The sequence below is a fragment of the Coregonus lavaretus genome (assembly GCF_964263955.1).
Source record: "Coregonus lavaretus genome assembly, chromosome: 35".
Classification (NCBI taxonomy): domain Eukaryota; kingdom Metazoa; phylum Chordata; class Actinopteri; order Salmoniformes; family Salmonidae; genus Coregonus; species Coregonus lavaretus.
Genome location: NC_140022.1, coordinates 6258234 through 6284428, shown reverse-complemented (window position 1 = coordinate 6284428; position 26195 = coordinate 6258234). Strand labels below are relative to the sequence as shown.

Below are 26195 nucleotides of genomic sequence, written 5' to 3'. Positions count from 1 at the left end.
GAGGATTGTTGCCTGTCTGTTCTGTAAGACCATTTCTTATTTTTAGCTTATTTCATTTACATTTCTTTGACTATAAATGAAGTGTCTCATGGATTATTTTCTTTTTAGGTGTTTTAAAACTCTGTGTTGGAACTGAGGCTTTGACAGAGACACTGGTAGAACTTGGACACAATGCAACTCTGAACTGTTCTCTTAATGGAACTGATGTACACTGGTACATACAGCACCAACTACAGCCTCCACTGGCCATACTCCGCTCTTTCACTAGAAGTAGTCCTGCTGCTTTTTATTACAATCATCATTTTAGACAGAAATATTCATTAGAAACAGGAAATCGATTGTTAATACAGAATGTAACAGTAGATGAGAATGGAGTGTACTACTGTGCAAAGAAAGAAAGCGATAGTCTCCTATTCAGCAATGGAACCAGACTCATGACCACTGGTAAGTGCACATTTTATTCAATGATCAACATACTATAGTTGGTGTAAAATATAATTTTGAGAAGTGTTTTTGTTCATGTTTAACGCAGCAAGGTGCAAGACCACTACAGACATTTTACATCCACTTTGAGTAACATAACTCAAAGTGGATGTAGGCTATACATATTTTCCATAACCCTGCAGGTCTCAAATCAATCAATGAAACAAGAAACACAAGTTTGAAGCTCCGTAAGTGGTTATGTGTTTATAATTTTTCTACTGATTTAATTGTGACTTTAATAGTATGGACGGTGTTTTAATGATTGTAAATCTCTTGTGCTTATTTAGTCTATCAAATTTTGTTGAAATAAAATGCAGTACATTTAAAAAAGTACATTTGTCAATTTCAGTTGATCCTGAAGCCTCAGAGAAACCCAGAGACTTAAACACAATGTGGCTAAAAGGTCTTCTCATTGGATCCGGGGTCTTGAATGCAGTTCTTATTTTATTGGCGTCAGGTGTGTCTCTACACTCTTAAAATAGGGTATGTTAGTTACCTAGTAACATCTTGGTGGTACTGTGTGGCTCAGTTGGTAGAGCATGGCACTTGCATCGCCAGGGTTGTGGGTTTGATTCCTGGTGCCACCCATACGTAAAATGTATGCACTCATGACTGTAAGTCACTTTGGTTAAAAGTGTCTGCTAAATGGCATATTATTTTATTTTTTATCTTACTAAAACTTTTCTTTACACTGGGTACCAGGCTAACCTTTCCTGCCTTTACATGCAATGTTAGGACTATCTGTTCCTGTACTTTTGTCTGCATGCAGACCCAAAACCCACTGCAATGTGTAAGATGTTACTCAGTGATGTGTGATCACAATAGTCTATACTAATTCCATCTATATGGGTAATCTTAGCCATTTTAGTGCTGTGGAAGAGAGCTGCTTGCCAGAAGAACCATGACTCTCCTCCAACCTCTAAACCACCTGAAAGGGCAGACGGGCCAGAGGTCAGTATCGGTAGTGGGAAGATGGATATCATAACATGTCTACATTTATGAAGGACAGGTGGTTTACACTCATATCCACATTGTTTTTCAGTATGAAGTGATACAGTTGGTACCCCCACCGAGAGGATCAAGGCCAGACTGCATAGCCTCAACTATTTACTCCAGCGTTCAGTTTCCAAATCCTGAACTCACAACTCCTGCTTAATAAGGTGCCAAATCTGTATCTACCCTTCCTCTTTAGTCTGGGTTTAACATATCTGGGCTATTATGATAATAGTTATGACTTTGGTGGATAATGTGAACTACAATATGACTTTGGTAGATAATGTTAATCAACTGTGAATATTAATATCTTTGTATACAGTATCTAATGCTGCTCTTTGTCACTATGGTCTTTATACCAGTCAGCAATATCTTTCAAGGAAATTGTTACTTTTGTGTCTTGATTCATGTTTTTCATTATTCATTGCTGGAAATAAGTTTTCATTTGTGCCTGTCTTGAAAGTAAATTGTCTCTTTTTTTGTGAAGCAGTGAGGAAGAGGTTTGTGTATTTCTGTAGAAAAAGCCCCCAAGGCTTTTGTAGTGTATTGATGCTGCATCAACCACACATATCCTGTTTGAGAGCTTAGCCGCTTACTGAGCAGCACACGTGTCCCAATTACTGTACAATTTACCATTTTTAATACTGACTTTTTCAAGCATTCAATTAAAGTTGGAAATGTTAAGTTCATTAAAAAGCCAACTGCATGTGCCCTATAACACCTTTGTGAGTAGAAAGTAGTGGTTTGTATATTTTAGTTGTTTAAGTTAAGACCACTGTAAGAAAGGTCATGTCAGTGTGCTGCACTTTTTTCAAACATCAGTGTGTTGCACTTTTTTCAAACTCTTCATGAAAAATAAAACATAAAATCTCTGTTTTGGAATAAACCACCTCTTATTTGAAGTACTCTACCTACATTGCCTTCAATTTAAGATCGTCCACAAAACAAAGCATTTATAAACAGCATGTTTTAATGGCAGTGGTACCAGTAACCTATCACTAAATGGTCATCAAGGTCACAAGGTGTGTCTTAAAGCTAGAATCCTTAATTGAAACAATAACAAAGAGAACACCCCGCCTCAATTTTGGTAAAAACCTGAAGGATGGGCCTGGAGAAATGTAATCACTCAAATTCGTAGACAGAGCTATGGACAGCATCCATGATTTAAAAAATTATAGTTTTAACCATGCTTTGAGGCTACACAGTGTGTGTTTACAAACAAGCTTACAGTGGGGGAAAAAAGTATTTAGTCAGCCACCAATTGTGCAAGTTCTCCCACTTAAAAAGATGAGAGAGGCCTGTAATTTTCATCATAGGTACACGTCAACTATGACAGAAAAATTGAGGAAAAAAAATCCAGAAAATCACATTGTAGGATTTTTAATGAATTTATTTGCAAATTATGGTGGAAAATAAGTATTTGGTCACCTACAAACAAGCAAGATTTCTGGCTCTCACAGACCTGTAACTTCTTCTTTAAGAGGCTCCTCTGTCCTCCACTCGTTACCGGTATTAATGGCACCTGTTTGAACTTGTTATCAGTATAAAAGACACCTGTCCACAACCTCAAACAGTCACACTCCAAACTCCACTATGGCCAAGACCAAAGAGCTGTCAAAGGACACCAGAAAAAAAATTTGTAGACCTGCACCAGGCTGGGAAGACTGAATCTGCAATAGGTAAGCAGCTTGGTTTGAAGAAATCAACTGTGGGAGCAATTATTAGGAAATGGAAGACATACAAGACCACTGATAATCTCCCTCGATCTGGGGCTCCACGCAAGATCTCACCCCGTGGGGTCAAAATGATCACAAGAACGGTGAGCAAAAATCCCAGAACCACACGGGGGGACCTAGTGAATGACCTGCAGAGAGCTGGGACCAAAGTAACAAAGCCTACCATCAGTAACACACTACGCCGCCAGGGACTCAAATCCCCCTGCTTAAGGCAGTACATGTCCAGGCCCGTCTGAAGTTTGCTAGAGTGCATTTGGATGATCCAGAAGAGGATTGGGAGAATGTCATATGGTCAGATGAAACCAAAATATAACCTTTTGGTAAAAACTCAACTCGTCGTGTTTGGAGGACAAAGAATGCTGAGTTGCGTCCAAAGAACACCATACCTACTGTGAAGCATGGGGGTGGAAACATCATGCTTTGGGGCTGTTTTTCTACAAAGGGACCAGGACGACTGATCCGTGTAAAGGAAAGAATGAATGGGGCCATGTATCGTGAGATTTTGAGTGAAAACCTCCTTCCATCAGCAAGGGCATTGAAGATGAAACATGGCTGGGTCTTTCAGCATGACAATGATCCCAAACACACCGCCTGGGTATGGGATACGACAGTTGAACTAAGCTCATGAGGCATTTATAACTTATATTCCTCAAGAATCAATGGGTGTATCATTAATCTATAACAAAAGTCCAAAAATGGATGTAGAAACTAAGGATTCTAGCTTTAATATCAGGTAGAGGGGCCTTTTTCAATAGACTTTTCTGCTCTGTATATTTTTACTTTTTACCTTCTGCATAATGAGAATGTGGTCATTAAGCGAGAGGCGAATTGATGCTCACCACTTCCGCTTCACACTTTGCACAGACTTGTGCTTCATGTGGAAACTTTAAGCAAGTTAACAATGACCTTACACATCATTATGTTTGTGTTTTTTCATCACTTTAAGAAGTTTTAACTTAGTTAACTTGACTACTTAAGTTAGGTGTTCCACTAGTAATGTAAGCTGAAAGCTAACTGACCATAAAGACATGCGTATATGAAAGGGGGGAGGGGGGTCAATAAAATAAATAAAGTAAATAAAGTAGTGCAGTAGGTATGACTCATGGCCCACTCAGTTGAAGGTAAAGTAGAACAGTAGGTATGACTCATGGCCCACTCAGTTGAAGGTAAAGTAGAGCAGTAGGTATGACTCAGGGCCCACTCAGTTGAAGGTAAAGTAGAGCAGTAGGTATGACTCAGGGCCCACTCAGTTGAAGGTAAAGTAGAGCAGTAGGTATGACTCAGGGCCCACTCAGTTGAAGGTAAAGTAGAACAGTAGGTATGACTCATGGCCCACTCAGTTGAAGGTAAAGTAGAGCAGTAGGTATGACTCATGGCCCACTCAGTTGAAGGTAAAGTAGAGAAGTAGGTATGACTCATGGACCACTCAGTTGAAAGTAAAGTAGAGCATCAGTTGTGAGAAAGATCACAGTGGAAAGTAGCACACCACACCACCACAAAAATAGCACATGTAAATGGTCACAGGCTGTGGTTTTATAACGTTATTTGTGCCTGTGATGCTTGTGCAAGAATTTGTCTGGCAAGAGGTTGTCTGTTGCAATACACTTTTATAATGAATGCCTTCACAGGAATTGTTACCCTGCCTAAACAAAGTTGTCTTAAACAAACAAACAAAAAACTTTGAGATAAGGTATAGCCTACACATGTCCAGTAAATAATGTATAATGATTTACCCATAGCTTCTGGACCAATGATGCAATAATCACTAAACTCTTCAGATGGTCTGTCCTTGATGACACTTCATTTTACTAGTTGTGGCATGGCAAGGTGTGTGTGTGTGTGTGTGTTATGACTGGGTACAGGAGTTAGTTAAGGCAGGTTCCAGGGCCTGGTGCTATGGGGTCTACATATCAGGGAAATGGCTCCATCTACAGGGACTCTACTGGGCTTCCAAATACCCCATGTGACATCATCTCGGGCCGGTTAGGAGTGCTGCAAACAAACAAACTGTAGTCAGGGATTTGAGGTGAGGCAGTGTACACAAACATCTCAGCAACGTCTCTATAACATCTCAAGTACCACATCAATATCATCTAACGTTAATATAATCTGTGTAATATAACCTGCACTTTTTAGTCCTTATGTGTGATTTTCAGTGATACACACAGTTCTACACATTTTGACCAGGTACATTTTAACTGGTTGAACATTACCATCTACTGAAAATAGTAAGCACTGCAGGTGATCCCACAATGCATCCTGGCTACCCAACAAAATAACCAACAGAAACCAGGCATGAGGCAAAAGCCCTAGCGCAGAAAATAGGTGGACACGTTATGCTCCCAAGGGAGTCAATACGTAAATCATCTAGGAGAGACAATTGACCAGTGGTGGAAAAAGTTCCCAATTGTCATACTTGAGTAAAAGTATAGATACCTTAATAGAAAGTTACTCAAGGAAAAGTGAAAGTCAGCCAGTAAAATACTACTTGAGTAAATGTATTTGGTTTTAAATATACTTAAGTATCAAAAGTAAACGTATAAATCATTTAAAATTCCTTATATTGAGCAAAGCAGACAGCACCATTTTCTTGTTTTTAAAATGTATGGCACATTCTAACACTCAGAAATTATTTACAAAAGATGCATTTATGTTTAGTGAGTCCACCAGGGCAGAGGCAGTAGGGATGACCACATGTTCTCTTGATAAGTGCTTGAATTTGACAATTTTCCTGTCCTGCTAAGCATGAATTTGACCATTTTCCTGTCCTGCTAAGCATTCAAAATTGAACGAGTACTTTTGGTTGTCAGGGAAAATGTATGGAGTAAAAATAACAATATTTTCTTTAGGAATGTAGTGAAGTAACATTAAAAGTTGTCAAAAATATGAATAGTAAAGTACCCATAGCTTCTGGACCAATGATGCAATAATCACTAAACTCTTCAGATGGTCTGTCCTTGATGACACTTCATTTTACTAGTTGTGGCATGGCAAGGTGTGTGTGTGTGTGTGTGTTATGACTGGGTACAGGAGTTAGTTAAGGCAGGTTCCAGGGCCTGGTGCTATGGGGTCTACATATCAGGGAAATGGCTCCATCTACAGGGACTCTACTGGGCTTCCAAATACCCCATGTGACATCATCTCGGGCCGGTTAGGAGTGCTGCAAACAAACAAACTGTAGTCAGGGATTTGAGGTGAGGCAGTGTACACAAACATCTCAGCAACGTCTCTATAACATCTCAAGTACCACATCAATATCATCTAACGTTAATATAATCTGTGTAATATAACCTGCACTTTTTAGTCCTTATGTGTGATTTTCAGTGATACACACAGTTCTACACATTTTGACCAGGTACATTTTAACTGGTTGAACATTACCATCTACTGAAAATAGTAAGCACTGCAGGTGATCCCACAATGCATCCTGGCTACCCAACAAAATAACCAACAGAAACCAGGCATGAGGCAAAAGCCCTAGCGCAGAAAATAGGTGGACACGTTATGCTCCCAAGGGAGTCAATACGTAAATCATCTAGGAGAGACAATTGACCAGTGGTGGAAAAAGTTCCCAATTGTCATACTTGAGTAAAAGTATAGATACCTTAATAGAAAGTTACTCAAGGAAAAGTGAAAGTCAGCCAGTAAAATACTACTTGAGTAAATGTATTTGGTTTTAAATATACTTAAGTATCAAAAGTAAACGTATAAATCATTTAAAATTCCTTATATTGAGCAAAGCAGACAGCACCATTTTCTTGTTTTTAAAATGTATGGCACATTCTAACACTCAGAAATTATTTACAAAAGATGCATTTATGTTTAGTGAGTCCACCAGGGCAGAGGCAGTAGGGATGACCACATGTTCTCTTGATAAGTGCTTGAATTTGACAATTTTCCTGTCCTGCTAAGCATGAATTTGACCATTTTCCTGTCCTGCTAAGCATTCAAAATTGAACGAGTACTTTTGGTTGTCAGGGAAAATGTATGGAGTAAAAATAACAATATTTTCTTTAGGAATGTAGTGAAGTAACATTAAAAGTTGTCAAAAATATGAATAGTAAAGTAAAGTACAGATACCCAAAAAAACTACTTAAGTAGTACTTTAAAGTATTTTTAACTAAGTACTTTACACCACTGTAATTGACATTCTTAATCCAGCAGTACATTGTCTTTGAGTACTGTACAAATAGCTCTGGTCCAGTGCGTTGCCTCACGTCACTTGTTGATCCTGTTCATGTATGCTGAACACACCGCTCGCGTTACAAAATAAATGTACACATGCATGTTATTCAATCATTGCATCCAAACTACTCGCGCGCATCAACGGGCTTCTGCGTAGCCAGGCACTAAAATAGAACTTGGTTCTATTTGTGACGCATGATTCGCTGCAAGTCCCGCTTCTCCCATCTCCTCATTGGTTTTTAGGAGCATATACCCACATGGATGATTTAAAGATGAACTGAGGTCCACACTCCTGTCCAGTTGGTGGTGGTAATGCACCTTAAAGTTTGTTGCCAACCGCCATATAAAGTCAGAAGAAGAAGAAGCCTGAAGGAGGAGAGATGAATAGAAACTAACTGGGTTTACCCTTTTATCTGTGGATTAATTGTCGGAGTAGAGGACCTTGTGCTCTTCAGGTAAAATAACAACCCAATGTTTATATCCCAGGACAAACTACCTAGCAACAGCAAACTAGCTAGCTAAATTGCCATGAATGTTTAATGCTTTTCGACCTGTCCCCAAATTAATATAGTTGGTTCAGAGTGTTCATTTTGATATTTCAACCTGCGTGTCCTGATCGCGTCTGGTGTGGATGGACAAAATCAACATAGGTGTGATGGGACGCATTTTTGTAAAGTGTGTGACCGCCAATGTTCAACTCAAAAGGTTTCATTAGCATGATGATGGGACTGTTTTTTGACAGCACCACTTTTGATTTGAATGAAACCTTGTCATCACTGGAAAAGATAAACGTTTGAGATTGATATCATTTAAAAGCATAGAAACAGGGTTGTCAAACTATTCTATAATTTCTGGGGAAAAACTAGTTTTTTAATAAAAATGTAAAATGTTTTACCTTTTAATGTAAATGAACCCCATTTTACATCATCTAAGGTTTTGGTGTTGTGCCCGCCATCGATTGAGACACAACATGCTCTTGAATACAGGGTGGTGTCATGATTTGGCTGATGATAAATCTACTAAAATATAAATAAAATGGAACCACAAAGATGGTTTGAGATCCACACATCAAAGAACGTTGACTTGAATGGGAAAGTCTGTTTTAAATGATACTGTCAATCCCCCATAAGAAACCTATTCGAATCATAGAAATATAGATAATAGAATAGACATGACCATTTAAGTTGACATCCAATAATAGATGGACTGGCGGTCATCTTTGTGGTACTAATTAGAATGGTGTACCATTGAAATGACTTTAACAAAACAATTGTGTTTTATTGTCAAATACACTGGATAGGTGCAGTGAAATGTGTTGATTTACAGGGTCAGCCATAGTAGTACGGCGCCCCTTTGAGAAAATGTGGATGAAGTGCCTTGCTCAAGAACACATCGACAGAGTTTTCAACTTGTCGGCTCAGGTATTCAAACCAGCGACCTTTCTGTTACTGGCCCAACGCTTTATCCGCTAGGCTACCCAACACCCAAATGAAATATTACCCACCCTGTATTTAAGAGCATGTTCAAATCAAATTGTATTTGTCACATGTGCCGAATACAATGCTTCCTTAGAAGCCGTTAACCAACAATGCAGTTTTAAGAAAAATAAGTGTTAAGTAAAAAATAGATAACTTAAAAATAAAAAACAAATAATTAAAGAGCAGCAGTAAAATAACAGTATTGAGGCTATATACAGGGGGTACCGGTACAGAGTCAATGTGCGGGGGCACAGGTTAGTCGAGGTAATTTAGGTAATATGTACATGTAGGTAGAGTTAAAGTGACTATGCATGTTATGCATGTTGTGTCTCAACCGATGGCAGGCACAACACAAAAATGATGTGGAGTAGGGTCTAAGGTACAACATCTGCAAATATGTATATATTTTTTGAACGCGTTTTTAGATAATTGACGTTAAAGTTTAAAAGTGATATCATTTTTATTAAAAAACAATTTTTTCAAGCAATAATTAGTTTGACACACTGTTACTGTTTGTAAGCTATTAAATTATTTGTAAGCTTTTCATCAAACCATAGCCCCAAATACTTAAATTCTGTTACCCTTTCCATTAGTTCTCCATATAATCGAACACTGACATCTTCCTTTATCTTTTTGTTAGCAAACAACATGTGGCAGGATTTAGATAAAGATAACTTGAAACCCCATGATATGGACCATTCCTCTACTGCTACAACAGCATTTTCTCTATTACATGAGGAATATTCCTTGCCCTTTTCCATATGACAACATCATCTGCATAAAAGGCCGCCCCTATACCCTGTCCGATATTGCCAAACATATCATCAATCATCAACGTGAATAAGATAGGACAAATAGCACTACCCTGTGGAGTTCCGTTTTCCACCTCATATTCTCTTGATAACTTCCATTCCACCCTGACCTGGAAGATTTGGTCAAACAAGAAATCCTATTCCAGTTGGACATTATCCCACTGCCCACTAATAGCCATTCCATTCAATTTAATCAGTACACCTTCCTGTCACATTGTATATATGCTTTTTAAATGTCAAAATATAATATTGACATCACTTCCTTGCCATCGCTTGGTCACCTCACTACTAACTGTAACCAATTCATCAAGGGTATCCTTCCTTTTCTGAATCCACTCAGGTATGGACTTAATAGACCCCTATGTTCCAGATAATACATAAATCTACCTACAGTCAACTTTTCCATTAATTTACAGAGATTTGATATAAGTGCAATAGGTCTATACCTAGCAGGACTTGATGGATCTTTACCAAGCTTCATAAAAGGCAACACCACAGCACGTTTCCATCCTTATTTTTAGCACTCCTGTCCTTCATATTTTGTTTAAAAAACTAAAAATCTTTCCCAAAACTTCTGTAGGCAGATGTTTAAACATAATGAAGCATAATCGATCCTCACCTGGAGCAGTGCAACCACACCCCATCCAAAGCCCTCGCTATTTCAAACATTGTGAATTCAGCATCCAGTGATTCTCCAGAATCACACATAGTATATTACGGTATACATCTTCATGCATTCTTAGCTTTTCTTCCTTACGTCTTTTACGTTCATTACCTAGGGTTTTGTCTAGAAGGAATACAGCTTTTGTCAAAAGTGAGTTTTTGCAGCAAGCTTAGGAGAATTTATGCAGCAGTTTAGGATAATTAGCGTAGCAGGTTAGGATAATTAGGTTAAGGTTAGGAAAGGGATTAGGGTTAGCTAAAATGCAAAATGTTTTACTTTTCACGTCAATTTGACTGAAGCTGTATCCCGTCTAGACATGACCCCTCATGACGAGAGTGAGGATGAATTAAATGTGGTGGCAGGTGCAGTGATGACTGCTGAGAAGAAGTTGAGTGTAGAGGGAAGTAGTGAGGTGAGGAAGGTGGGCGTCAAGTGTAAAAATAGAGATACATGCTCCAGTAGTTCAGAGATGGAACTTGTTGAGAGTGAGGGTGTAGTACCTGCGGTGAGGTCCGCCGAATTCGGGCCTCGTCCCAAGGATGATAAGGATGATTTTGGCCCAGTGGGAGTGAGATTTGTAGAGAGAATGGATCCTTGCTTTTTGGTTGATCCATATGTGGTGTCAGGTTGGGTGGAGGAGAGGTTGGGTACTGTTGAGTTGGTGAAGGTAACTCGGAGTGGACTCATGATGATTTATTATGTTTCCTCCGCCCAGAGGGAGAGGGCGCTCCGGATTACGAGATTAGGGACAAGAATTGTGACGTGCTTTGCTCTCCGGAGCAGGGCGCTGTCGAAAGGAGTGATTACGGGGGTAGCATTAAGTGTTGAGGAGGAGCAGTTGAAATGGAAGATTCCCAGTGTCTGTGACGCCCACCGTTTGGTGAGCCGCAGATCTGGTGGGGAAACGGAGAAGACATTATCTGTCATGCTGAATTTTGATGCAGAGTCGTTACCAGATAAGGTCAAGGTAGGACTTGTCAGTTATCCCGTGAGAGCTTATGTTCCGAAAATATTACGGTGTTTTAGGTGTCAAGGTTATGGGCATATTAAAGCAGTGTGTAGGAGGGAGTTGCCTGGATCTGTGCAGGAGGGCATGAGAGGAAGGAATGTGTGGTATCAGTGCAGAAAGTTGTGTGTGTTAGTTGTGGGGGTGATCATGGGGCTGGAGATCGGAGGTGTCTGGTGAGAGAAAGGCAGATTGAGGTTGCCAGGGTTAGAGTAGTACAGAAAGTGTCCTATGCCAAAGTAGTGAAGAGAGTGGTAGAGGAATAATAATAATATGCCATTTAGCAGACGCTTTTATCCAAAGCGACTTACAGTCATTCGTGCATACATTTTTGTGTATGGGTGGTCCCGGGGATCGAACCCACTACCTTGGTGTTACAAGCGCCGTGCTCTACCAGCTGAGCTACAGAGGACCACAGGAAGATGGGTACAGGGTGAGGGATCCTGCGAGGATTCATGTGAGTAGGCAGAGACCAAGAGAGAGTGATGGGAAGAATATGTGCTTCAGTAAAGTGGAATTTTTAGCATTTATAGCCATGGTTGTTAATTGTTCTGCAGAAATTGATCGAAAGTCACAGAAAATAGAGGTTGTGGTGGCAGCTGCAGGGGGTGTTGAGTGGTAGGGATATGTCCTCTCAGACCGTTGGTCTGGACTAGGACTAGATAGGGTTAAATAGTGGAATGGATTTTTAGAGAGGGCTAATAGGTGATAGGGCAATTTTCCTTGTCCCCAAGTTTGTATTATTGTATCAAAGAATATAATGTAGGTAGGCCGTGAATGGCCTCACACATCAGTACAGTAGGTGGCGGTGTGTGTGCACCTAAAAGTTAGATGCGATCCGCCAACCAAATCCCAAAGAAGAAGAAGACAAGGAAATTGGTGAAAGTGTGTTCACGCTCAACCTGTTTGCACTATTTGGTGCGCCAAACAGGTCTGGTAGATGTATTAATAGGCCTACAAGTGGCGTGGCGTGTAGTGTAGGCAAAGCCAATTAAACCATAAAAAACATGTATTTATGGATCAGCTCTGGTGATACATAAGTGGATAATGCATTGCAAACGTTAAACGTTAATTTAGGCTATAGATACGGAAGCCTTGTACTGTGCAGCCACATAAACTACGTCATCCATTGAATGTATTATCTTTGTTAAATGCGATCTAACAAGAGGAAAGGTTATTTTACCATGTAGGTACAATGATATGCCTATTGAAGAGGTCACCATATTTAAAAATATATATATATTCTCCCCTTTTCTCCCCAATTTCGTGATATCCAATACGTTCAATGGGATGACGTAATTTAAGCGGTTGCGCAGTGCAAGACTTCCGTATCTATAGCCTTAATTAACATTACAACATATCGCTATCACAATTAGTAATTGTTAGCTAGCTAAGCACCTATAACGTGTCATATACATAAGGTCAAGAAGAAATTGATAAAATGTGGAGTAATTTGTGCTATTGGTATTGTGAACTAACCACGTAGGTAGGTAGCTAACGTTACCTACCAGTTAAACAGATGCTTTTGCTATATAAAGTTATAATTTTGGCTACAAAGACAAAGCAAGTCCCAAGTTATTGTAGTTAACTTAGCAGAAGTGTTAGTTAGATCTAGACTAGCTAACACATTTTTAAAATCATTAGGCCTGCTTTTATTTTTATCTGATATGTAAGTTAGCTACTTGAGCAACTAACGGTAGCTAGCTAGCATTGCCTAACTTCCTTAACTGGCCAGCTGAACTTATCTATAAAACATAACTATGTCGAATTCTAAATTGTCAGGAGCTAACTAGCTGAAGTAGCCTAAACGTGGCCAATTATCTAGCTAGCTACTAGTTCATATGGCTGTGAGGAGCCTGACCTTGGTCTGTTAGACAGAGATGGATCATAGCTAACCAAACATTAATCATTAGCTAGCTTGCCAACCCACCCAAGGCACATAGGTTGAGTGTTGTCCCTCCCACGATGTTAGTCCACTCAACAAATGTAGCTAGGTAGCCTAGCTTTCAGTATGTAGCAAGTAGGCCTATCTAAGTAGTGAGGAAGGTCCCTGCTATCTCAAATAAAGTGGATAGGCCTGTACTTCAGAGACCTCTTACCATTCGTTACCTGCACTCACAAGTTAGCCTATAACACACACTTCACTGCATCTTTTGTTTTGGCTACTTTATACGTAGACTACATTGTTGCTTTACACATACTTTTATATATGGATGCAGTCTAGTCGAAGGCATTTCAAGTACATTAAAGTAACAGTTCCTTAGGCAGAGAAAAAACTAGGCCTATGGAAAATGTGCAATGGGGAGGAACGTATCATCTGTTGCAACATGTCCTTTAGGTTGACTCTACTCCTTTGGAATGCACGCACCTGTCAGTGTCAATATGGGCCATTCACATCTGTATTATGATTGGTTGCTCAGCCTTTCTTTCATATTCATCGAGACCACTGTGTTTATAACCCTGCTAGTCTTGTTCCCAACCATAACATGCTCTATCACTACTCCACAGGTGCTGGTTGCCAGTTTGTGTCATCTTGTTGATGGAACTCCAAGGTATTAATATCAGTCATACGTTATGTTGTTGTTTGTTCTGATTCTGCATGTGCAAAACGGCATATTGATGTCTGTGTCAGATGGATTCATTGGAGGCTAATTTTGATATCTGTGTTTTGTAGTCTCTTCACAGGCGAGAGTTGAAGGTTTACAAGAGGGAAGGTTATTTTACCATATAGGTACAATGTGATGCCTATTGAAGAGGTCACCATATTTTGGTGATACAAGGATGACCGTAATGTCTACAATATTGTCAGTGGAAAAGCAGACTTGACAGACGAAGACTGTCAGTTCAGAGACAGAACCAGGATGTTCCCTGAGGAATGGGCAAACGGCAACTTCTCTCTCCTACTGACTGATCTCAAGGACATCGATAGTGGGAGTTATTCATGTTTCATACCAACAATGAACATTCTTCGTCAAGTGGAATTTTCTGTTCAAGGTTTGCGTTACAACCAAGTTTAACATACAATTAATTGAGAATGGTCATGATTCAGCCTTAGCTTATCTATACAGTATTGGAATTTCCATTAACAGTTTTAAGAAGTTGATGAAACAGTATGATAACTCTAAGAAAAATGCATTGTTATTTCTTGAACTGCGTTGTTGGTTAAGGGCTTGTAAGTAAACATTTCACGGTAACATCTACATCTGTTGTATTCGGCGCATGTGACAAAGAGAATTTGGTTTGATTTGATTTGAAATGTCCCTCTTTATTTTACAGAGAAACCAACTCCTGAGCCTAAAGTTGATCACAGGAGCAGCAGCATGAGTATCAGAGAGCTGAACCAGAGCCTCTTCCTGTTTCTCCTCCTCAGTCCAACTCTCCACTTCCTTTGACTTACAGCACAGAAATTGGTCTTTGTGCCACTTATGAGACTGTTGACAAGTTCTGAGTGTTCAAACTGCTGAAATACTAATTATTTTTGGAATGTATGTAATAAGATGAGTTATTAATATTGCACTACCAAATCACAGAAGTTTTGTTGAGAACTTGAGATTGAACATTTGCTGCACAGTAAAAATATTATTTCAGTCAGCCTTTCAATTAGAAAGTATTTGACTTTAACACCACAGTGTTATGAAAGGGAACATATTCACTTCCTCAATGCTCTTTATTGAAGAGTGTTTCTTTTAGCTTTTTGCAAACTATGGTTTGATCATGTGATTCCACAGTGTGTTCAGACAGATGTCTGTGTTAGGAGGAAGTCAGTTCAGACTCAGATTAATCACAGCTCTGAAGATGTCGAGGATTGTTGCCTGTCTGTTCTGTAAGACCATTTATTTTTCTTATCTTATTTATTTTACATTCATTTTACAATAAATGAAGTGTCTTATGGATTCTTCTGTTCATAGGTGTCTTAAAACTGTGTGTTGGAGCTGAGGCTTTGACAGAGACACTGGTAGAACTTGGACACAATGCAACTCTGAACTGTTCTCTTAATGGAACTAATGTACACTGGTACATACAGCACCAACTACAGCCTCCACTGGCCATACTCCGCTCTTTCACTAGTAGTAGTCCTGCTGCTTTTTATTACAATCATAATTTTAGACAGAAATATTCATTAGAAACAGGAAATAGATTGTTAATACAGAATGTAACAGTAGATGAGAATGGAGTGTACTACTGTGCAAAGAAAGAAAACGATAGTCTCCTATTCAGCAACGGCACCAGATTCATGACCACTGGTAAGTGTACATTTCATTCAATGATCAACATAATATATTTTGTCTAAAATATATTTTTGCAGCGAGGTGCAAGACCACTATTGAAATGTTACATCCACTTTGAGTAACATATACAGTGGCTTGCGAAAGTATTCACCCCCTTGGCATTTTTCCTATTTTGTTGCCTTACAACCTGGAATGAAAGTGGATTTGGGGGGGGTTGTATAATTTCATTTACACAACATTCCTACAACGTTGAAGATGCAAATATTTTTTTATTGTGAAACAAACAAGATGTAAGACATAAAAACAGAACTTGAGCGTGCTAAATGACAAAAATGTAAATGTGCATAACTATTCGTTGTAGAGCCACCTTTTGCATCAATTACAGCTGCAAGTCTTTTGGGGTATGTCTCTATAAGCTTGGCATATCTAGCCACTGGGATTTTTGCCCATTCGCCAAGGCAAAACTGCTCCAGCTCCTTCAAGTTGGATGGGTTCCGCTGGTGTACAGCAATCTTTAATTCATACCACAGATTCTCAATTGGATTGAGGTCTGGGCTTTGACTAGGCCATTCCAAGACATATAAATGTTTCCCCTTAAACCACTCGAGTGTTGCTTTAGCAGTATGCTTAGGGTCATTGTCCTGCTGGAAGGTGAACCTCCGTCCCAGTCTCAAATCTCTGGAAGACTGAAACAGGTTTCCCTAAAGAATTTCCCTATATTTTGCGCCATCCATCATTCCTTCGATTCTGACCAGTTTCCCAGTCCCTGCCGATGAAAAACATCCCCACAGCATGATGCTGCCACCACCATGCTTCACTGTGGGGATGGTGTTCTCGGGGTGATGAAAGGTGTTGGATTTGTGCCAGACATAGCGTTTTCCTTGATGGCCAAAAAGCTCCATTTTAGTCTCATCTGACCAGAGTACCTTCTTCCATATGTTTGGGGAGTCTCCCAAATGCCTTTTGGTGAACACCAAACGTGTTTGCTTATTTATTTTTTAAGCAATGTTTATTTTTTCGGGCAACTCTTCTGTAAAGCCCAGCTCTGTGGAGTGTACGGCTTAAAGTGGTCCTATGGACAGATACTCCATTCTCTGCTGTGGAGCTTTGCAGCTCCTTCAGGGTTATCTTTGGTCTCTTCGTTGCCTCTCTGATTAATGCCCTCCTTGCCAGGTCCATGAGTTTTGGTGGGCGGCCCTCTCTTGGCAGGTTTGTTGTGGTGCCATATTCTTTCAATTTGTTTTATTTAATGGTGCTCTGTGGGATGTTCAAAGTTTCAGATATTTTTTTCTTCATGGTGCCGCTTGCTTGATGGTGCCCCTTGCTTAGTGGTGTTGCATACTCTGGGGCCTTTCAGAACAGGTGTATATATTTACTGAGATCATGTGACAGATCATGTGACACTTAGATTGCACACAGGTGGACTTTATTTAACTAATTATGTCACTTCTGAAGGTAATTGGTTACACCAGATCTTATTTAGGGGCTTCATAGCAAAGGGAGTGAATACATATGCACGCACCACTTTTCCATTATTTATTTTTTAGAATTCTTTGGAATAAGTGATTTTTTTCATTTCACTTCACCAATTTGGACTATTTTGTGTATGTCCGTTACATGAAATCCAAATAAAAATCCATTTAAATTACAGGTTGTAATGCAACAAAATAGGAAAAACGCCAAGGGGGATAAATACTTTAGCAAGGCACTGTAACTCAAAGTGGATGTAGGCTATACATATTTACCATAACCCTGTTGGACTTGAATCAATCAATGAAACAACAAACACAAGTTTTAAGTTTCGTAAGTGATTGTGTTTGTAATTTTTCAACTGATTTAATAGTGACTTTAATAGCATATTGTGCAAATGTACGCTATCATATTTTGTGACCATTTTTGACAATTTCATTTGATCCTGAAGCCTCAGAGCAACCCAGAAACTTCAACGCAACGTGGCTAAAAGGTCTTCTCATTGGATCCGGGGTCTTGAATGCAGTTCTCATTTTATTGGCGTCAGGTGTGTTTTACACTCTTAAAATAGGGTTTGTTAGTAACTAGTAACAACTGGGTGGTACTGTGTGGTTCAGTTGGTAGAGCATGGCACTTGCATCCCCAGGGTTGTGGGTTTGATTCCCGGTGCCACCCATACGTAAAATGTATTCACTCATGACTGTAAGTCGCTTTGGTTAAAAGTGTCTGCTAAATGGCATATTATTATATTTTTTATCTTACTAAAACTTTTCTTTAGACTGGGTACCAGGCTAACCTTTCCTGCCTTTACATGCTATGTCAGGACTATCTTTTCCTGTACTTTTGTCTGCATGCAGACCCAAAACCCACTGCAATATGTAAGATGTTACTCAGTGATGTGTGATCACAATAGTCTATACTAATTCCATCTATATGGGTAATCTTAACCATTTTAGTGCTGTGGAAGAGAGCTGCTTGCCAGAAGAATCCTGACTCTCCTCCAACCACTGAACCTCCTGAAAGGGCAGACGGGCCAGAGGTCAGTATCTGTAGTGGGAAGATGGATGTACAGTACCAGTCAAAGGTTTGGACACACCTACTCGTTCAAGGGTTTTTCTTTATTTTTTTACTGTTTTCTACATTGTAGAATAATAGTGAAGACATCAAAACTATGAAATAACACATATGGAATCATTTGAGATTCTTCAAAGTAGCCACCCTTTGCCTTGATGACATTTTATCTATAATTTATCATCTTATCTTCACATGACAAGGATTAAAAAGGATTTGCCAGTAGATTGTCGACTTGATTCATGATGATGACTCATAGCTAAGATTTTGAAAGTATGATGTTGACATGATCAGTCCAATCAAAGCTACTGTTTTTTCATAGTTTTGATGTCTTCACTATTATTCTACAATGTATAAAATAGTACAAATAAAGGAAAACCCTTGAATGAGTAGGTGTGTCCAAACTTTTGACTGGTACTGTACATACAGTATATGAATATTATACCATGTCTATCTTTATGAGGGATGTTTTCACTCATATCCACATTGTTTTTCAGTATTGCGTGATACAGTTGGTACCCCCACTGGGAGGACCAAGGCCAGACCGCATAGCCTCAACTATTTACTCCAGAGTCCAGTTTCCAAATCCTGAACTCACAACTCCTGCTTAATAAGGTGCCAAATCTGTATCTACCCTTCCTCTTCAGTCTGGGTTTAACATATCTGGGCTATTATGATAATAGTTGTGACTTTGGTGGATAATCTGAACTACAATATGACTTTGGTAGATAATGTTAATCAACTGTGAATATTCATATCTTTGTATACAGTATCTAATGCTGCTCTTTGTCACTATGGTCTTTATACCAGTCAGCAATATCTTTCAAGGAAATTGTTACTTTTGTGTCTTGATTCATGTTTTTCATTGTTCATTGCTGGAAATAAGTTTTCATTTGTGCCTGTCTTGAAAGTAAATTGTAAGTGAGGAAGAGGTTTGTGTAAGTGAGGAAGAGGTTTGTGTATTTCAGCCTTTTGCATTGTTTTGATGCTGCATCAACCACACAGTGGTTTGTATATTTTAGTTGTTTAAGTTAAGACCACTGTAAGAAAGGCCTCACAACCGTAGATCACAAGTAACCACGCCAGCCCATGACCTTCATATCTGGCTTATTCAACTGCGGGATCGTCGTCTGAGGAGGGCGGGGGGTTATGAGGAGTATTTCTGTCTCTAATAAAGCCCCTTTGTGGGGAAAAACTAATTGATTGGCTGGGCCAGGCTCCCCAGTGGGTGGACCTGGCTCCCAAGTGGGTGGGCCTATGCCCTCCCATGCCCACCCATGGCTGTGCCCCTGCCCAGTCATGTGAAATCCATATGTAGATTAGTGCCTAATTAATTTATTTCAATTGACTGATTTCCTTCTATGAATTGTAACTCAGTACAATTTTAGAAATTGCTCCATGTTGCGTTTATATTTTTGTTCAGTATATAAAAGTCTAAAAATGGATGTAGAAACTAAGGATTCTAGCTTTAATACCAGATAGAGGGGCCTTTTTCAATAGAATTTCCTGCTCTGTATATTGTTACCTTTGACCTTCTGCATAATGAGAATTTGGTCGTTAAGCAAGAGACGAATTGATGCTCACCACTTCCTCTTCACACTTTGCACAGACTTGTGCTTCATGTGGAAACTTTAAGCAAGTTAACAATGACCTTACACGTCATTATGTTTGTGTTTTATCATCACTTTTAGAATAAGGCTGTAACGTAACAAAATGTGGAAAAAGTCAAGGGGTCTGAATACTTTCCGAATGCACTGTACCACATTGGCTGTGCAGTACATCTGTTTTGTTTTCCCCAGAGGTTTATGCTGAGAACTGTGTTCTCTCCATTTACAGTGTTCTGAATGCTATTCTGATCGTTATGATCCTGGGTGAGTAAATGGAAATACTAGATATTATCAAAATGTAAACGTTTTAAATAGTTTAACATTTTAATGTTGTATTCTGAGAATGTAGATGTCACTTGTGTAATGTTGATATAGAATTTTTCCTATGTTGTTGGTTTATATTTCAGTACGTATCGTGATCTTGGCATGTCAGAACAGAAACTGTCTTTCAAAACTAAGACCACCTCAAACAAAACAAACACCTTAAGTCATGTGACAATGGCAGAGTGAACATATGACTAAAATACTCTAGTGAATATGCCTGTATCCTATCACCCCTTTTTACCGCTAGTCAAAAATTAGGAAATACATGTGTTTCTTCATTTCCCCCTACTTTGACATTTATTTGTACTTTACTCAAATGCATGATGTAGGCCTAGTGTGTTACTGGATACATGAAGGGTCAATCCATTAGTGTAACTATCTTCTAGTAAAATGTCATGATTACAGTATTCAGCTGCTGAACTTCCTTTTTGTTCTAAAGCTGTGACTTCAGTGGAAATTGCCAATGAAATTGCGGTAAGGTTCACAGGAACAAAAGAAATGTATGACTCATGGCCCACTCAGTTGAAGTAGAGCTTTTTAGTTACGAGAAAGCTCTTGCACAGTGGAAAATACCACACACCACCACACGCAAAAATAGCACATGTAATTGGTGATTGGTTACGCCGTTATAACAGTAGTTGTTCCTGTGATGCTTGTGCAATAGTTTGTCTAGCACAGGGGTGTCAAACTCATTTTAGCTCAGGGGCCACATGGAGGAAAATCTATTCCCAAGTGGGCCGGACCGGAAAAATCATGGTACATATAACTTAAAAACAACAACTTCAGATTGTTTTCTTTGTTTTAATACGATCAACATACAACATAAAGCTGGAGCCTGAGGACAGTGTGTCCAAAATAGTACAAGCACAACATCACTATTAATCATAAAACACGTTAAGTTTATTTGAAAATTCTAAAGAAAAAGAACACACAAACACACAATGCCTCAGTGATTAACAGAACTGTTTCACAGATCACAGAACTATATCAGGGTGTCATTTCTCAGGCAGAAATGTAGATAAAAATAATGAAATCCTGTTCCCCAAACAAGTGCAAGAACCACAGAGTCAAGAATAGGTTAAATATACAAATAAAATAAAATCTATTAAAAACAATAGCACATCAACATAAAAACATATAAACATAAAGCTGGAGCCTGAGGACAGTGTCCAAAAGCACAACATAACTATTAATCATAAAACACCTCAAGTTATTTGAAAGTTCTGAGGACAAAGAACACACAAACACACAATGCCTCAGTGATTCACAGAAGTATATCACAGATCACAGAACTATATCAGGGTGTCATTTCTCAGGCAGAAATGTAGATAAAAATAATGAAATCCTGTTCCCCAAACAAGTGCAAGAACCACAGAGTCAAGAATAGGTTAAATATACAAATAAAATAAAATAAATTAAAAACAATAGCACATCAACATAAAAACATATAAACATAAATCTGAAAGCGTTGCTCAAACTCCCGTAACAGTCCCGTTATTTTATCTTTGAACCGCTTCATGTCTGCCACATGTTGGGTCGCGCACACATTTTTCAGACAGGGGAAGTGAGCTGCATCACCACCGGCAAGTTGCGTCTCCCACAATGACAGCTTCAACTTGAAAGAACGTATAATGTCATAATACTGCGTGACAACTTTGTTGCGCCCTTGCAGCTGTTTGTTCAAGTTATTCAGGTGCTCTGTAACATCCACCATAAATGCAAGGTCCTGCATCCATTCTGCGGAATGAAATTCTAACACTGGTTTGCCCTTTTCTTCCATGAACTGTTCAATTTCTTCTCGTAAATCAAAGAAACGCCTCAGCACAGCACCTCGGCTTAACCATCTTACCTCAGTGTGGTATGGCAGGCCATAGATGTGGTCTTTCTCTCTGAGAAGGCTGTCAAACTAACGGTGATTCAGGCTTCTGGATCGGATGAAATTAACAGTTTGGATGACCACCTTCATGACGTTATCCATCTTTAATGACTTGCAACACAAAGCCTCCTGGTGCAAAATACAGTGAAAAGTCAAAAAATCACATCCTCCATTTGCAGATTGCACTTTCTCTCTGAACTTTGTCACAATGCCTGCTTTTTTCCCGATCATTGAGGGCGCACCATCTGTAGCCAGGCTGACAGGGCGGGACCAGTCCACTCCGACCCTGTCCAGCGCGCCGACGAGTGCGGTAAAAATATCAACTGCTGTCGTTGTATCTGTCATCGGCACCAACTCCACGAACTCCTCGGTGACGGTCAATGTGTCATCAACTCCGCGGATGAAAAAATGGCCAGTTGTGCAACATCTGTAATGTCCGTGCTTTCATCAATTGCAACCGAAAACGCAATAAATGACTTTACTTTTTGCTTCAACTGGCTGTCCAAATCCACTGAAAGATCGGAAATCCTGTCTGCAACTGTGTTTCTTGTCAGGCTGATATTTGCAAAAGCCTGCCGCTTTTCAGGGCACACAATCTCCGCTGCCTTCATCATGCATGTTTTTACAAATTCACCCTCAGTAAATGGTTTTGAAGCCACTGCGATTTCATTAGCAATGAGGTAGCTAGCTTTCACTGCAGCGTCACTGATGTCTCGGCTGTGAGTAAACACAGACTGCTGTTTCTTCAGACCCACCAACAGTTCATTCACCTTCTCTCATCTCCGCTGTCCTTGAAAGTTGTCATATTTGTCTGCATGAAGACTCACATAGTGGCGACGAAGGTTATATTCTTTCAGCACTGCAACATGCTCTGAACACACCAAACATACAGCTTTCCCATTCAATTCCGTGATTAAATAGGATGACCATTTTTCTTGGAACACTCTGCACTCTGCGTTCACTTTTCTCTTTTTTGACAGAGACATATTGGGGCAATGAGGGTGCCAAAGCACATAATGTTAAAAGTAGAAGCCGTAATAAATATTGCGGGCAAAACAAAGTAGCTCATTGGCTGCACGTGCTTGACCTACTTGCTCTGCCCCGGTATAAACAGTTTGCTTGCTTAACACAATTGCTATTGCGCCATCCAGTGGACGCAATTGGAACAGCAGTTTATTTTATTGAAAAATTGCAGCGCATTTTTATACTTAAAAAAAATAATAATAATAATAATCATCTCGCGGGCCGGATTAAACCCGTTTGCGGGCCTGATGCGGCCCGCGGCCGTACGTTTGACACCCCTGGTCTAGCAAAAGGTTGTCTGTTGGAATGCACATCATAATGAATGGTTTCACGGGAACAATTACCCTGTCCTAACAAAGTTGTCTTAAACCAAAACAACATAGGCCTACATTTTAGATATGAACACTATAAGATGTGTTTCCTGTGTAGAGTAAGTAATGCACAATGATTTAGCATAGTTTGTGGACAATTAATGCAATGTTCACAAAACTCCTCAAATGGTCCGTCCTTGATGACACTTCAGTTACCCAGTGTTATGGCAGGGTAAAGTGACACAATGCCTGATGCTATGGGGTCTGCATAGTCTTGAAAACCGACCCTAGGCAACACAGTGACTATGGTCTGGTTTCAATGATGGACTCTTTTGACATAGAGGAACTATCTCACTGCGGGTTTAGAGACTAGTGTCTACATATCAGGGAAATGGCTCCATCTACAGGGACTCTACTGGGCTTCCAAATACCCCCTGTGACATCATCCTCTCAGGCTCTTATACACAGTCTTAGAGTAGGAGTGCTGATCTAGGATCAGGTCCCCCTGTCCATGTGAGCTTGTCCATTATGATCTAAAGCTTACAACTGATCCTTGATCAGCACCCCTACTGAGATGCTTTATGAATATGGGCCCAGCTAGGGCCCTTGTACCAGTCCAGAGACTGACTCTGTAACTCCATAACAGATACATTAATAGGCTTACATTACTATTTAACTAAATGTTATTTATATAACAAATTTTTTTAAACAAAAAATGCAGTTCAAAGTGCTTAAAAACAATATGTTTTCAAAATGGAGTGCTTTGCTGTTTAGGGAATATAATCATGTAATGTTTAGCATACATATACAGGTAATATGTCATTTGTAGTTTACGTTAAAACAATATTCCTTTAATATAAGTTATAAGGGTACAATATGACACAATATACGGTTCACAATAACATTTTGGTTATCCAGCAAGAGAGTTCTCTCTTGGTTTATTAACATTCTTGAAAGGCTGTCTCCCCTACGGAACCCAGACATCCATTTCTTCTACAACCACTTGGTTCTGTTCTAGGTCCTCAAACTGAGTCAGGAGTTCCTTCTGGACGATGGAGATGGTTTTGTAGCTGAACAACGACGGAGGATCGACATCCACTGGTTGTAGTTTGATCTTCAGGATGTCTTTAACGGGGGAGTTCTTCTTCTGATGCTCGGTAGTGTTATTGAATTTGGTCATCAGGTGCTGTAGTGACCGTTAGCTGTCATGGTCAATGAGGAAAGCAAAGGTCCTGTTGCATGATCCTTGGCAGGACCTCAGTTTGATGTCAATGTCCACCTAGGGTACAGAGAAACACAGCGTAAACAGAGGCACCCGCACCCTATTCCCTACATAGTACACTAGTTTTGGCCACCTATGCACGACATTTTGGACGTAGCCAGACATTAATGTCTGAAACACAGAGAAACAGACAATGCATCGAAAATGGCACCCTATTCACTAAATAGTGCACAGCTTTTGACCAGGGTCCAAAAAAACAGTAGGTTGCTAAACTGATTGAGAGCACTGGATAAAGAGTGACTAACCCAGGGTATGTGTCTGAAATGCTGATCTGGCCACAGCCTACTGTATTTGTAATAGTTTCTGTAATTGACAGTTGATAGACGGATCGCATGATAGCGCACTCGTAATTTGAATAATGTATGTTATAAAATGCTTAAATAGAGATTGACAATACCTAGGCTAATCATCTCCCTGCATGTTCATATAAACCAAGGAAGAAGCAGATCAGCAGCAGTGTGAGTGTGTGTTCTCAAAACATGCGGAGGGCAGATCATTTTTTCCTACCCTCTCTCCGATTGTTAAGTATTATGCACATTGATAGCTTGCTATCAAACAGACAGTACAGATGTGGGATCTTAATTTGATCACGTTTATGTTGCTAAAGTTTGTCATTTCCACTTTAAAATGTCAGACTTGATTTGCCCTGACGAAAAATGTATCAACCCCGACAAAAAATGTCCATGAATTTGAATCCACATGCTGCAGGATTATTTTCCTGCTGTAGCAAACTGGCTCACATTAAGATCCTACATCTGTATCTAAATCAGGGTTGTTCAATGTCGGTCCTGGAGGGCCGAAACACTTCTGTTTTTCATCCTCTCCTTTGAATCAGGGACTAATTCAGACCTGGTGAGTGCAATTAACAGCTCTGATCTAAATGGTTGGACTGTCGGAGCAAAACACGGGAGGAGAAGAGACCGGTGAAAATCAAGCAAACAGAGTGTACATAGCCATTGGTTCACCCAAGTGAGCGTCGTCCCAAACGAGGGTCATGTTTTCACTGTGCCGTAAGCAAGCGTGACTAGGTCTCCAGGCTAAATTAAACGTACCGAGTTTCTTTACTCCCTACCCATTTCAGATATAAAGAAAAGACGGAATAAAGAAGATGGTGGGGTGAAGAACACAGGGTTGTTGTTTCATATTAGAAGAATGACAGAAACACAGACACAGAGTAGACAGTGGGCTGTGTCTGAAATGGCTCTCTATTACCTGTATAGTGCACTTTTGTTGTAGTGCGCCCTTATGGGCTCTGGTCAAAAGTAATGCACCATCTAGGGAATATGGTGGAATTTTGGACACGGACAGACATCAATGTCCACCTGAATTACAGAGAAACAGTTAGGAGAGTAAACAGATAGTATTTGACCAAAGCTTACAGTTTAACTCTGAAGTAAACACTAAAGGGCCTTGACTGGTGGGATGTGGTTGGAGAAGATCATGTTTGTCACTTCAGTCAAAGTTTAGTGTTGCAAAGTTTTACTCCCCAGCGTGTTCTGAAACTCAGGACTATCTATTACAATAAATACAAGGGCTGTGTTCCAATAGGTTAGATATCCACTATCCTCCTCACCTCACTCCTTTCTTCGTCTCCTTTCCTCGTCTGCTTTCCTCATCACCTTTCCTACTATCAGCTCATTTCCTC

General features: G+C 39.7%; 1 long non-coding RNA gene across 1 annotated transcript; it reads left to right on the top strand.

Annotated features, from left to right (window-relative positions):
- The first annotated feature begins 15125 nt into the window (after positions 1–15125).
- LOC311109600 lies at positions 15126–20464 on the top strand. Its single transcript, XR_014610611.1, has 5 exons — positions 15126–15180; positions 15266–15601; positions 17508–17603; positions 18013–18095; positions 18625–20464. It is a non-coding gene; the product is annotated as an uncharacterized lncRNA (long non-coding RNA).
- The last annotated feature ends 5731 nt before the right edge of the window (positions 20465–26195 follow it).